Here is a 13,821-nt window from a genome sequence, read left to right as displayed (position 1 = left end):
AATGGAACACTGAGCAGATCCTGCACCTGCCCTGCCTGCCATCAGCCCCAGAAGCTTGCACAGCCTTTTCCTTCTGAGGGTGTCTGCAAAAGGGAGAGGCCAATTTAAAGGATCATTATTGGTTGTTTCCTCTCCTTGGCTATAAATCAAAGTGAACATTTTACCCATTTTCTTTTTCTAAGCTCTCATATTAGGAGGGAACAAATGAATGCTTGAATAAATGGTATCCATAACATATCCGTTAGGGTGAAAGGAAGCTTCAGGTACTGAGTACCTTTGATTAAAAAAACTGTCAAAAGGTAACAGATGGAATGCTAAGGACTAGCTGAATAAGCCTTGCAATTTCGCGCTGCAGAAATGGGGCTGAACTCAGATCTCAAGGAATTCTTCCAGTCCTAGAGATCCAAGAATCCCACCAACGCACCGCCTGTTGACCCAGGCAAGGAAGCTGTCACTCAAGTGACTTTCAATCCATTATGTCTTGTCCTTTCCCAATCTGTTTTCCGTAAGCTTGTAGCAGCTGCTGGGATAGATACAGCCTCAGAAATAGTCCCTTTAGCTGTGTTGATACCGAGCAAGAATAAACAGTCAAGGGCTTTGGATCAATCTGCAGGATCTAATTTGACCATCCCAAATTTAATTAAAAGAGTTCCTTTACTTCTCTTCGCTAGAACCTGAGGCATAAAGATGTAGTGATTTGTTCTAGCTTTGAAATCACGTAGACCTGGGTTCAAATCCCAGCTTAGCCATGAAACTTTGGGGAGATTCCTTAACCTAACTCTCAATCTCCTCGTCTTTAAAATGTAGATTAAAAAAACCCACCTCACTGGACTGTTGACAGCTAATATTATGACACAAGAGATGACGTTTAAGATACAAGGTCATTGCAGAGGTAGAGAGAGATGTTGAAAGCTGGATCTACTGGGAATGGTGGTTTTAGAAGACTAGCATAAAGCACTTTGCATATGCCTGCGTAACTGATGGATTGTGTTAAGCAGCAATCCCAGCCCCAGGCCTTCAACGTTGAAAGCCAGTATCTGGATCAGGGGAGTTCTTGGGCCCCATCCATGTATTGCCACCACCAATCATTCTTCTCAATGGAGTCCACTCTGACCACCCCAGCCAGGGGCAATCTCACCCCTTCAAGCAACTTGTGTGCTTCTTGTCTGCTCCTCTCGCTTGACACTTGACAAGTCCTAACTTCATTGCTCTTACTTTACCTTACTGTGTTTATATTTTGTCTCTGAAACTAAGCTGTAGTTCCTTGAGAGCAGGAAGTGGATTTTTTAACTTCTTTGAATCACTCACAGTTGTAGGTACACTCCACAAATTGCTCTGTGGATCCCTACGATTCCGTAGATACGACTCAGAGATGTCACCGAAACAAGAGGACTGGGCTACAGTGCCAAATCCTGGGCTCATGAACCCCACTCTCTCCCACCAACTTCCTCCAGAATAGCTCTGCTTACATCTGTTCTGCATTTGGACTTCGGTGGTGATAACGATGATACGTATTTACTGAGTACTGTGGTAGACCTTGCTACCCTCTTATCTCCTTGGGCCTATAACTGTAGGGTACTTGCCAGCCCAATTTCCACCTGCGTGGGGGCTCTCCTATATTGACAGGACTGGCTGGAAGTGTTAGAGAATTAACACTCCTGCGAGCAGACTTTAACCATTGACTGACAGGAGTTAGTGTATAAACATCCCAGTTTCCTTGCTCTTCTGGTGGGTGACTCTGTGGTGGGTGTCCGCGTGGCCCCGAGTTCCTTGGTGAGATTAGGCTCCACTTACTCACAGTGGTGACTGGCTTGATAACTTACCCTTTACTGGTTTCCTTCCCTTTCCAATCTTACTTCCTTATTGGTATTTCCTGGGGCCACCTCCCAAATCCTCGTCTCAGGGTTTGCGTCTGGGGAAACCAGAAAGGAAGCCAACATTAGTTCATTACCACTCAGTATTCTAAAAATCATACAGATATTGACTCTTTCAATCTTCAAGAAGTGTATTAGAAACTTTTATTTTCATTTTACGAGTAAGGAAATTGAGCCAAGGAAGGGGGAAGTATCTTACCTGACTTCACAAAGCTAGTGGTGTCAGTGCTAAGATTCAAACTGAGTTCGGTGTCTAAGAAACAAAACTAATTCCTCTAATAAAGAGTCTTCTTCAAACAACTGACCAAGTTTATCCAGACTGTAAACATTTAAAAGCAAAGGCAAGATTCAGAAGATAATGAGGGAAAATGAGCTTTGCCAAGGACTTAAAGGAAGGTAGCTGTGATTCTTATTCAATTGGCTGGGTATACACCTGCATAAGCAGATTTCGAAGTCCAAGCACTAGGCAGAAAAGCGAGTTTGGAACTTAGAAGAGCTGATGACGAAGATCTGGGTGAAGTAATAGGAGAGGATAAGATATGAGTTACAGGGAATGAAGGAGGTTCAAGACTGGATTCTCAGGGATGCCCGTTTCTGATGTCAGAGCGAGGAACAGAAGTCAGCAAAGGAGACAGAAAAGAAACAACCAGAGAAGGAGCAGAGCGAGTATAGTGCCGTGACCTGGACCCCAAGGAGGGCAGCAGCTTTCAGAAGCACTAACTAGTCGATAGGGCCAAATGCTTCAAGGGTTAAGGACAGCAAGGATCAAAACTAAAGATGGTGCTTAGGATGCCTCTCCTGAACTTTGAGACATTGGCTACAATGCTGAGGTACAAATGAAGGAGAGGAAGGGTATGGAACATGTGAAAAGTGAGGTTTAAGTCATGCAGTTTAGTAAATAAACCATTTGCTTTTGTGAAGGGCTTTTCAAGAACTGGAGCCTGAGTGGTACAGTGGTCAAGAGCTTGGCTGCTAACCAAAAGGTTGGCAGTTCAAATCCACCTGCTGCTCCTTGGAAACCCTATGGGGCAGTTCTCCTCTGTCCTATAGGGTTGCTATGAGATGGAATAGACTTGATGGCAATGGGTTTGGTTTTTTTTTCCTAGAACCACGCCAGCATACGTGTTCTACCGATCCCAAACTCTCCTCAACACAGTGGGCTAACGTGTAGCAAGACTTTAAGTGAAGAATCTTGAACATTAACCTAAATCTTATTTTTTTCCCCCTGGTTGTTGTTACTGGTTTTAAAAGATGGTAAATAATCCCATTGGGAACAGGCCTTCTGGCTAGTCACTACAGAATTCCCACACATGCATTACTGAGTTTTAAAGAATTGAACCCTAATAAATTCACCTAGCATTTCAACCTTAGAGAAGACAAAATAATTTTATTTGATGATTAAGAAGACACTCCAGGATCTTGCTGTACCTTTGGGCCATTATGATGAATTCTATTACAACAAAGGCAGGGAAGACAAGTACTAGACGAGGAGCCAGGATATCTGGGCTCTAGTCCCGACTTTCATCAATTCCGGTCACCTCAGGAAGCCTCGGTTTCTTCACCTTAGACCAGCCAGTGTCGGTCCCTGCTCATGTTTTCATCTCCTTTGCGGCAAAGGAAGGAGAGAGAGAGAGAGTGAGTGAGTGAGTGAGCGAATGAGCACGACATTATGTTGTGGGTTATTCATCAAGTCACATGTATTTATTTGAATTCTGAGATTTGTCCTCTTTATTGCTTTATGTTAAAATAAACTTTCTTTTATAAAACCATGGTAATAGCCATTAGCAGTTGGATTTTTAATGTACTTAAATGGCAACATAAAACCTGCTGCCAATCCCATGATATTGATAAATACTTGCTGTAAATTTTTCTGGTCTGTATACCTACTGGGCTAGAACGCTTATTTCCTCTTCAATTCTGGATTGTGCAATCAGGTACGAATGTGGCGGGTAGAGTTTAAATTCTCTGACTTTTATTTGGACCTCAGATGAAAGCTGCAGAAGTCACCCAGAAGCACTGCAAGTCTCCCCGACTCTTGAGAGTCTAGACACATTCTGCCATAAACGTTGTCAGCCGCAAGGACATGCTGAACAGAAAGTTCAGATCAGACTTCACATCCCAGGACAGTGGAGCCCTGAAGGCCCACGGAAAATTGAACATCCTTGCAGTGTGGAGAGAAAGATTTGTTTTGCAAAATTTCTTGAATCCTTTTAAGGGAAGTGTCACCAGCCCAGAGATATTGGAAATGCGATCTTTTCGGAAGATGCCGTAGAGACAAATTGAACTCAGGGGTTGGACGTAGAATAGCTACCCCAGAACAAGTACAAAAGTCATTTGCCTACATTTTGACCTCCTGAAATGGGAGTCTTAGCCTGCCACCTGAAATAAATGGCACAACACTCCTCTCCTTCCCACTGGGTCCCTGCCTACTTCGGCAGGAACTATTAAAACTGCAGCGAGACAGAGCAAATTGTGGCTGTGGCAGCAGCTTCAATAAATCTGTGCCACTGAACTGCAGGAAGAATTAAAATGCAGAAACTGGAAATCAAAGGCACGGCGTTTAGTGTAGGTGAGACTTATCTGATTAAGCGGAATTTCATAAACCTCTAGATCTCAAATCTTATAAAGCCCCGGAGGAAAACCTGGGAGGGGGCACCCTGACAATTCCACCTTCCTGAGAAGTCGTAAATTTCAATATGCCGTAGCAACGGAAGGCATTTCTCATTAAAGATTCGAACATAATACAGTTCGGAACAAAACTCCCTAGGGAACAAACACCGAAAAGCGGTATTGGTGTTCACCCATTCACTTGCAACGCGTGAGATCTGCCCAAAATGTTTCGCTTATTGGGGCTGGAAATTGTTTCCTGAAATCAGAGGCATTGTGTCTTTTTTTGTGAGGAAAGGCCTTATGAAAAGTCAAATGAGAACAGAACTGAAAGAAAGGCAGGAACGCAAACAGACATGAAAGGCAGACATTGGAAGCCGGTGCAAAAGAGGAGGAGGGGGACAGATGAGCAAGAGAGAACTCGGGATTTTAAACTGAGCTCTTGGTACAAGACACTCTGTGGAACATTTTCTTTTCACTAAATCATCCCTCCAGTAACCTTCAGAAGTAGGTATTTTCATCCTCATTTTCCAGAAGATGAAATAGGTTCTGAGAGTCTGAATCACTTGCTCAGGTCATCCAATCTGTAAACTGTAGACCGACCCAAGACTCAGGGAGCCCCTGAGTAGCGCAAATGGTTAAGTACTTGACTACTAATTGAAAGGTTGATGGTTCGAACCCACCCAGAGGCACCTGGGAAGAAAGGCCTGGTGATCTGCTTCTGGGAGGTCCCAGTGGTTAAAACTCTATGGCAACTGGCTGCTTTGGTTACTCAGGATTCAAACCCAGGTCTGTCCACTATCTGAGTCCATGCTCTACCGTAGCCAGAGTAAAAAGTTCTGGGTTAAACAGAGGCTAACCTGCAGGCAAACGCAAATGAGCTCTGACACTGCCAGGGACTTAGTCTATTGCGCTTACAAACTGTTCCAGCTGGATCCACCCTGAGACAATCAGCTCAACGGGTGGTATGTGGGGAAAGGATTCCCCTCCCAGGTTTTCTCCAGCTTCGCTAAGGCTCGGAGACCGCCGCAAAGACCTTACGAGAAAACGCCCACTTGGATGGTTTAATTTCAGGAGCCTTTCTCCAGAGCTAGCGTGTTAACTCTGACCTCATAACGTAATCCTCCGATCTTACAGTGTCGGCAGAGAAAAAAAAATAAAAGACAATTCCATGTGTTCAGCTGCAGAATATAGTGGTAACTTTGGATCCTTGCCTGTGTTAAGCAGTTGTAAGGTCTGTGACTTTCATGAGAGGTATAAAGCAGGGATCATCATCATCAGAAGAAAAAATATTCTCCCTGCACCTGTCTCCTGTCTAATGAAGAATGGAATTGAGTCAAGACTTTTTGGCATGGCATCTAGTTCTTTGGACCAAAGGTAGACGATCAACTTAGTAGTTGATTGTAAAGATCTTGGAAACCAACAATATTCGCTGGCACAGCGGTTAAGTGCTCGGCTGCTAACCAAAAGGTTGGCAGTTCAAATCCACCAGCCACTCCTTGGAAACCCCGTGGGGCAGTTCTACTCTGTCCTATAGGGTTGCTATGAGTCGGAATCAACTCGACAGCAATGGGTTTAGTTTTTGTTGTTGTTGTTACCATTAAAAAGAAAAAAAGTCTTCTTTAAAATCTGTATGCCATTTTTCCTACTGGTACCAAATTAAAAGTGTGTATACTTTTAGGAGTCATTTCTGTTCATAGGTTTTATTGGTGACAATGCCTTCTTACCTTCTCACCGATAAGTGTCACAATTTGAACACCTGAAGAAAAAGTACAGAAAGGTGTTTTTTGTTTTTTCTTTTTGCTAACTGCAAGACAAACAAATCTTCAGTCTACATATGGATGGTCCTTATGTATACAGGAGCGATTTAAAAAAATGGCAGCTAAGAGAGGTTGGCTCCCTCAACCCTACAGTTCTTTCCTCACTGCTTGTTACACTTCCCCTACGTGGAACCCAATCAATGCAGACCAAAGCCATGAGCCCAATTAAATGGAGAAATGCATTTTCAGCAAGTGGATGACTCCTGTAGTTAGGAAAGGAGGCGCTCTGGTGGTGCAGTGTTTAAAGCGCTTGGCTGCTAACCGAAAGGTCGGTGGTTCAAATCCACCAGCCACTCTGCAGGAGAAATATGTGGCAGTCTGCTTCCATAAGGATTACAGCCCTAGAAACCCTATGGGGCAGTTCTACCCCATCCTGTAGGGTCATTATGAGTTGGAATTGACTCGATGGCAATGGGTTTGGTTTTGGTTTATATTGAAGTTGGCTTCTCTGGATGGTACAAGCGACTTGCACTCAACTACTAACCACAAGGGTGGCAGTTGGAATCTACGCGGTGGTGCCATGGAAGAAAGTCCTGGTGATCTACTTCTATAAGATCACAGCCATTGAAAACTCTCCATAGCACAGCTCTACCTTGACGCTCATGGGGTCGCGGTGAGTTGGAATCGACTCCATGGTAATAGGTTTGGTTGTGGGTGGTGTATTGAAGTTAAGTGTTTCCATTTACTTATTAGAATTTTTATTTTCATATAGCATAACTGACTCATAGCGGCCCTATAGGACAGAGTAGAACTGCTCCATAGAGTCTCCAAGGAGCGGCTGGTGGATTTGAAGTGCCAACCTTTTTTGGTTTGTGGTTATAGCATGCCATGGGTCTTAACCACGGTGCCACCAGGGCCCCATAGGGTCTCTATGAGTCAGAATCAACCGACAGCAAGGGTTTTTTGTCTTTTATGGCATAATACTCAAAAGTAATACTTCAATTGTAAAAAGTCACATAATTTGGTGTAGTTTGGAGGTGAGACTGAAATGATACTGAAGACAGAGTCAGTGTTGTGTAGAGTTTAATGTATCTCCAATAACACAGGTGAAGGCTATCTTCATCAAGTATGCCCTCTTAGCTTCTGTGATTCTGACTCTTAGAACTGCCCCATAGTGTTTCCAAGGAGCAGCTGGTGGATTTAAACTGCCAACCTTTTGATTAGCAGCCATAGCTCTTAACAACTGCGCCACCAGGGCTCCCCACGCATGGTATGGCCTACTTAGTCCCCACCTCCCCTATGGCTAAATGAGCATGGATTTATAAGGCTGTTAGTCGGAGTGATGGGGCCAGGGTCTTTGGCCAGCAAATAGAGTGAAGCTAACTGGCCCTTCTGGAGTTGAATCCATGACCCTGGACTCATTAACACAGTTTGGGAAATTGACCACCATGAATAATAAAGTATAGCAAATGAGATACTGAATTATATGATTATGGCCATTTTTCATTAGTATCTTAAAGCTATATCAATTTTGCCAATACAACACATACACGAGACCCTGTTACGTGAGAAAATTCTCAGGACAATTATGTCATTCAACATTCTACCAGAGGAGAAAATAAATACATGAATTTTATTTCAATAATCAGGCTTCAGATTTTGTTGGGCCTTTAAAAATTATATGTGTAAAAGGGATAGAAGTGCTGAAACAATAAAAATGAGACTGTTGTTCTTTGGCCCCCAGGCTCACAGTGTTTACTACAGGTTTTCCAGCTGCTGTTGACATTGGCCACACAGAGCACCAGCATTCAAATGCTGCTGGTTTTCAGGGCTGGCTTTGAATACCCCAAGAATATTTTCTTGTTCTGTGGGTACTCATTGAAGTCCCAATAATGGCTGACAGCTTTCTCTGAGGTTTTGGAAACCTAGGAGACTTTGTTTTTTAACTTTAGAATGTAGTAGCTGCTACGTCTTTTAAGACCTAAGGTCCAAGTCCCCATGTACTCTACCAAGAGTAACTATTTTTAGGGAAGACCCGGTTTAAAACACAGGGTCGGGGGAGCAAACCTGATTTCTAGGTGGGTGGAAGGACAGAGGGTGCACGTACGAATCTGACGTTTTTCACTTCGCTGTCCTAGAAGCAAGGCCCAAACAAACAAACAATTGCCTACAAGTTGACTCTGACTCATGGTGACCCCATGTGTGTCAGAGTAGAACTGTGCTCCATAGGAGTTTCAATGGCTGATTTTTTGGAAGTGGATTGTCAAGTCTTTCTTCCAAGGCACCTGTGGATGGATTCAAACTGCCAAACTTTCACCTAGTAGCCAAGAGCTTAACCATTTGTTCTACCCAGGGACTCCATACAAGCAAATCAGTGTAGTGTAAAAAAAAAAAAATTCTGAAAAATCCTGGGTTGGATTCGGCCAACCACCCAAGTCTGAATCCCAGCTCTACCACTCATTAGCAATATGACCTTAAAAAACCGGTTGCCAAGTGGATTCTGACTCATGGTGATCCCGTGGGTGTCAGAGTAGAATTGTATTCCACAGGGTTTTCAGTGGCTGATTTTTATAAATAACTTAATCTTGGTTTAGTCTCTCCCAGACTTGATGGAAAGATAAATGACAAACCATGCATTAAAGCACAGCGCCTAATACATACCTCTATCTCTACATCTACATCTGTATCTATATCATCTATATTTATTAATGTAAATATACACACACATATATATTTTTTTTAATGGTAATTTCCTTTCTTCCAGCTCTCTCTTTCAACCATCCCTGAAGACAAGGACCTTGGCTGTCATGCTCAAAGTTGTATCTGCAGACCTGAATACATTAAATCCTGAGGTGGTGAAATAATTTGTTCACATGATTACAGTATTGTTATTGGTGATTTTGGGGGATAATTTGAGAAAATGGAAGAGGTACCAGTAGATTTCAGGGAGAGAGGTAAATCTCACTTTTCCCAAAACATAGGCTGAAACTACAGCCTGAGAAGCTACAGGCTGAGCCCCAGAATAATCCTAGGTTGGGTTATTTAACAGGTCATTTTTGAGCACCTCTAAAGGAACAAACAAAGGAGCCCTGGTGGTGCACCGGTTAAAGCTCTCAGCTGCTAACTGAAAGGTCTGTGATTCGAACACACCAGCAGCTCCACGGGAGGAAGTTGTGGCAGCCTGCTTCCGTAAAGATTTACAGCCTTGGAAACCCTATGGGGCAGTTCTCTGTCCTATAGGGTCACTGTGAGTCGGAATCATCTTGTCTTAGGCTGGGCTCTCTAGAGAAGCAAAACTAGTGAAGCGTATAAATATATATAGAAAGAGATTTATATCAAGGAAATGGCTCAGGTGGTTGTAGAAACGAACATCCCAAGTCCATGGGTCGGGATAGAGGCTTCTGATTCATGTAGCCACAGGGGCTGGCAAACCCAAGATCGGCAGGTCAGAGAGCAGGGCTCTTGCTCACAGGCTGTGAAGATCAACAGATCCCAAGATCGGCAGGCAAGACTGCAGGTAAGCTGCTAGCTCATGTCCCAAGAACAGTCGAACAGAAGCCAACTGCAGGATCCAGAGTGAGCAAAAGCCCACCAGGCTTGCCAGAGGGTCCACTTATATTCAAAGCAGGCCACACACTCAAGGAAACCCCCTTTCAACTGATTGGCTACTCATAGCAGATCCTGTCATGGAGGAGATCGCATTATATCAAATCTCATCATGAAAGTGATTGCAACATCACAAGGCTGCCAAACCACTGAGAATCAGGGCCCAGCCAAGCTGACGCACAACCTTAACCATCACACAACTCGATGGCAACATGTTTGCTTTTGGTTAAAAGAACACAAAGATCACCAGAAGTCCAAGTGGACATCCTGATGTTGAGCTGTAGCACTCTTTTCTCACTTTATTTTGTGGCAGGGTTATTTGACTGATAATACAGGTGGTGTCCTGTCTCTCATATCTTAATTTCAGTAAAGTATGTGAAACAGGCATTCAGAGTCTCCTCATCAACAAGAAGTTTTTTGGGCTGCCAAATAATGTATTTAGGTGGGTTTTTGACCTATTAAACAGCCATAAACGAAGAGTAGGAAAGTTAACCCAAGAAGGCCTCTAGCAGTGTGCTACATCCTAGTTTAGTGATAATAACACTTTGGATAACATAATCTAGATTCAAAAACATCTTGAAAGACCATATTTACGAAAAAACTAATAAAATTAAACATAACAGGAAGAAACATACATTTTTAAAGCTGGTCTTTAAGTACTTGGACTTGGTCACAATGGGGAAGGCTTGACTGTAGCAGTTCATGTGGAGGAAGAAAACATAGAAATCCTGGTTACTGCAAACACAACGGGTGTCATCAGTATTGCCTTAAAAGAAAACTCAATATTAGGCTGTGTGATGGTTAAAGTTGTGTGTCAGCTTGGCTGAGCCATGATGCTGTCATTTGACAGTTATGTAATGAGTAGTTTGGCAGTTATGTAATGATGTAATTTGGCAGTTATGAATGATGTAGTTATCCTCCATTTTGTGATATAATGTAATTACCTCCATGATGTGATCTGACGTGATCAGCAATCGGTTGTAACGGAAGTTTCCTCAGGAGTGTGGCCTGCATCCAGTATATAATTGACATTCTGGCAAAGCTTGCTGGATTTTGCTCACTCTGGATCCTGCCTCTGGCTTGTCATCATCTGACCTCCAGTTCTTGGGACCTGAGCCAGTGGCCTGCCACATTGCCTGCTGATTTTGGGATTCATCAGCCTCCACAGTCCGTGAGCCAGCAGCCTGACATCTGAACTGCTGATCTTGGGTTCGTCAGCCCTTCAGCTCTGTGAGTCAGGAGAAGCCTCCAGGCTGACACCTGACCCAGGGAGTTGGGACTTGCTGGCCTCTATAATCGCGTGAGCCATTTTCTTGAGATAAATCCCCCCCCCATTTCTACATACATACACATACACACACACACACACACATATGTATATACGCTTCACTGGTTTTGATTCTCTAGAGAACCCAACCTAAGACATTTGGTACTGAGAGTGGTTATAGAGAAACAAAATTTTAAGGATTACTTTTCTAGATTGGTTCTCAAGTCTGTTTAGTTTTAAAGATGTTGATAACTCTGCTTCCAGTAGCAAATAGGGCACTACTAATCCATAGTGACATAGCAATAGAAATACTCAAAATATCACCACCAATAAATTAAGTATTGGTGAGAGGTGAGGCTCTGTGTGATTGCACATTTGATATTTTTCTACAATTTTTTGCAGAATGAGAATTATAAGGAAGCTGATTGGTTCGTCCTACTTTCACTAGACAAAGTGGTGACGGAAAGAAATGATCTCAGGGCTTCAGAGGCACAGCTCAAGCACCACATAAATGACCTCAAAGTTCCCATTTGTGCCCTGAAAGAAAGCCTTATTTCTTATAACAGAGTTGATGTTGCCAAAAACCAAACCCAGAGTCTTCTCTTAAGAGTGGCTGAATTACAACGCCAATTGAATTCCCAACCTCGAATTGTGCCTGAAATTAAAGTAAGGGCATTAATTGGGAAGAAGTAGGATATTGAAGCTTGGGATGGGCAAATATGGACAGGTAATCAGGAATCTGGGTACACTGAGCCCCTAGATTCCATTGAATCACTCCTGCCAACAGAACCAGCCTTCTCACTCCCATCTGAAGAGATTATTCCATCTTTGTCTGATAAGCCACCCTCCCCAGTAAAACCATTAGCCCCTCCACCACCAACTGATGAGATTAACCCAGCTGTGTCTGAAGAGACTTTGAGATATCACCTGGGGAGGCATCTGAGTCATTGCCTGGAGCATCACCTGAAGCAGATGCCTTACAAGACACTGCTGAATGTTCTCAGAACACAGCCCTGCCACACATTTTGGCTTCTAGACCTATAACTAGACCTAAGTCCCAGTGAGCACCAAAAAGTGAAGTACAAAGGGTGACCCAGGAGGAGGTACGCTACACCAAAAGAACTGCTTGGCTTTTCTAATATGTCCAAACAGAAACCTGGGGAATATGTGTGGGAATGTCTATTAAGGGTATGAGATAATGCTTCAAGGAACATAAACTTGGATCAGTCTGAGTTTATTCATATGGGCCCATAAGCACAGATTCTTCATTCAGTGTTTCAGCTTGAGAGGTTAGGAAATGATCTAACAGTTTATTTGGTTGGTTTTCTCAAGCATGGATTACTAAATCAGGTTGAAGTACCACATCTACCTTGATATACTATAGATGAAGGTACCCAAAGGCTTAGGGATATTGGCAAGTTAGAGTGGATTTATCAGGTTAAACCCACAGACCCAAACATGGAGTGCCCAGAGGACACACCTTTTACCACAATGGTGAGGAACAGATTTGTGAAGGGAGCCCCAGCATCCTTGAAGAGTGCTGTGATTGCTATTTTATGTAAGTCAGATTTGACAATGGGAATTGCCCTAACTGAATTAAGACACCTAACTACAATGAGGCTGATTGGACCGCATGGTAGTAGTGACCAAGTGGAAGCACTCAATCGACAAAGACAAGGTGGGCGTGGTTACCATAACAGATAACAGAATCAAAGCAGTAATCAGAATAGTCTGACTTGTATGGATTTATGGCATTGGATATTTAGTCATGGTGTCCCTAGGAGTGAAATAGATGGAAAATCTACTAAATATCTACTTAATCTGTACAGGGTAAGAATTCTAGGTTAAGTGATTGGGAGTGTAACTCAAATTGCCAAAATAGTGAATTATGGCCCCTCAATCAAGTCCCAGACTTGAGTCAGTTTACAGATCCATAACCTCTTGAATGAAGGAGAGGCTAGGTCTCCTTGAGGACGGACCTTACTACACTGCCAAATACTTATACTGTTAATATTTCTCCCAGTCTTCCCAAAGGGATCTATGGCTTTTTATGAGAGTAACTATTTACTGGGGAAAAGGAAATAATCAGACTTTTTGGGGACTCTTGGATACTGGCTTTGAACTGACACTAATTCCAGAAGACCCAAAATGTCACTGTGGCCCACCAGTCAGAGCAGGGGCATATGGAGGTCAGGTTATTAATGGGAGTCTTAGCTCAGTTTCATCTCACATTGGTCCATTGGGTCCCCAACCCATCCTGTAGTGATTTCCCTAGGTCCAGAATGCATAATGAGACCAGATATACTAAGCAACTGGCAGAACCCCCACTCTGGATACCTGACAAGTGGAGTAAGGCCTATTATGGTAGGAAAAGCCAAGTATAAGCCATTAGAATTGCCCTACCTAGGAAAATGGTAAACCAAAAGCAATACTACATCCCTGGAGGGATTGCAGAGATTACTGCTACCGTCAAGAACCGCAGCCTTCAGTATGGATTACACTCAACATAAAGAAAACAAAAATCCTCACAACTGGACCAATAAGCAACATCATGATAAACGGAGAAAAGATTGAAGTTGTCAAGGATTTCCTTTTACTTGGATCCATAATCAACACCCATGGAAGCAGCAGTCAAGAAATCAAAAGACGCATTGCATTGGGCAAATGTGCTGCAAAAGACCTCTTTAAAGCATTGAAAAGCAAAGAT

Source organism: Trichechus manatus, unplaced genomic scaffold (genome assembly GCF_000243295.1).
Source record: "Trichechus manatus latirostris isolate Lorelei unplaced genomic scaffold, TriManLat1.0 scaffold00076, whole genome shotgun sequence".
NCBI classification, from domain to species: Eukaryota; Metazoa; Chordata; class Mammalia; order Sirenia; family Trichechidae; genus Trichechus; species Trichechus manatus.
This window is presented reverse-complemented; position numbering follows the sequence as displayed.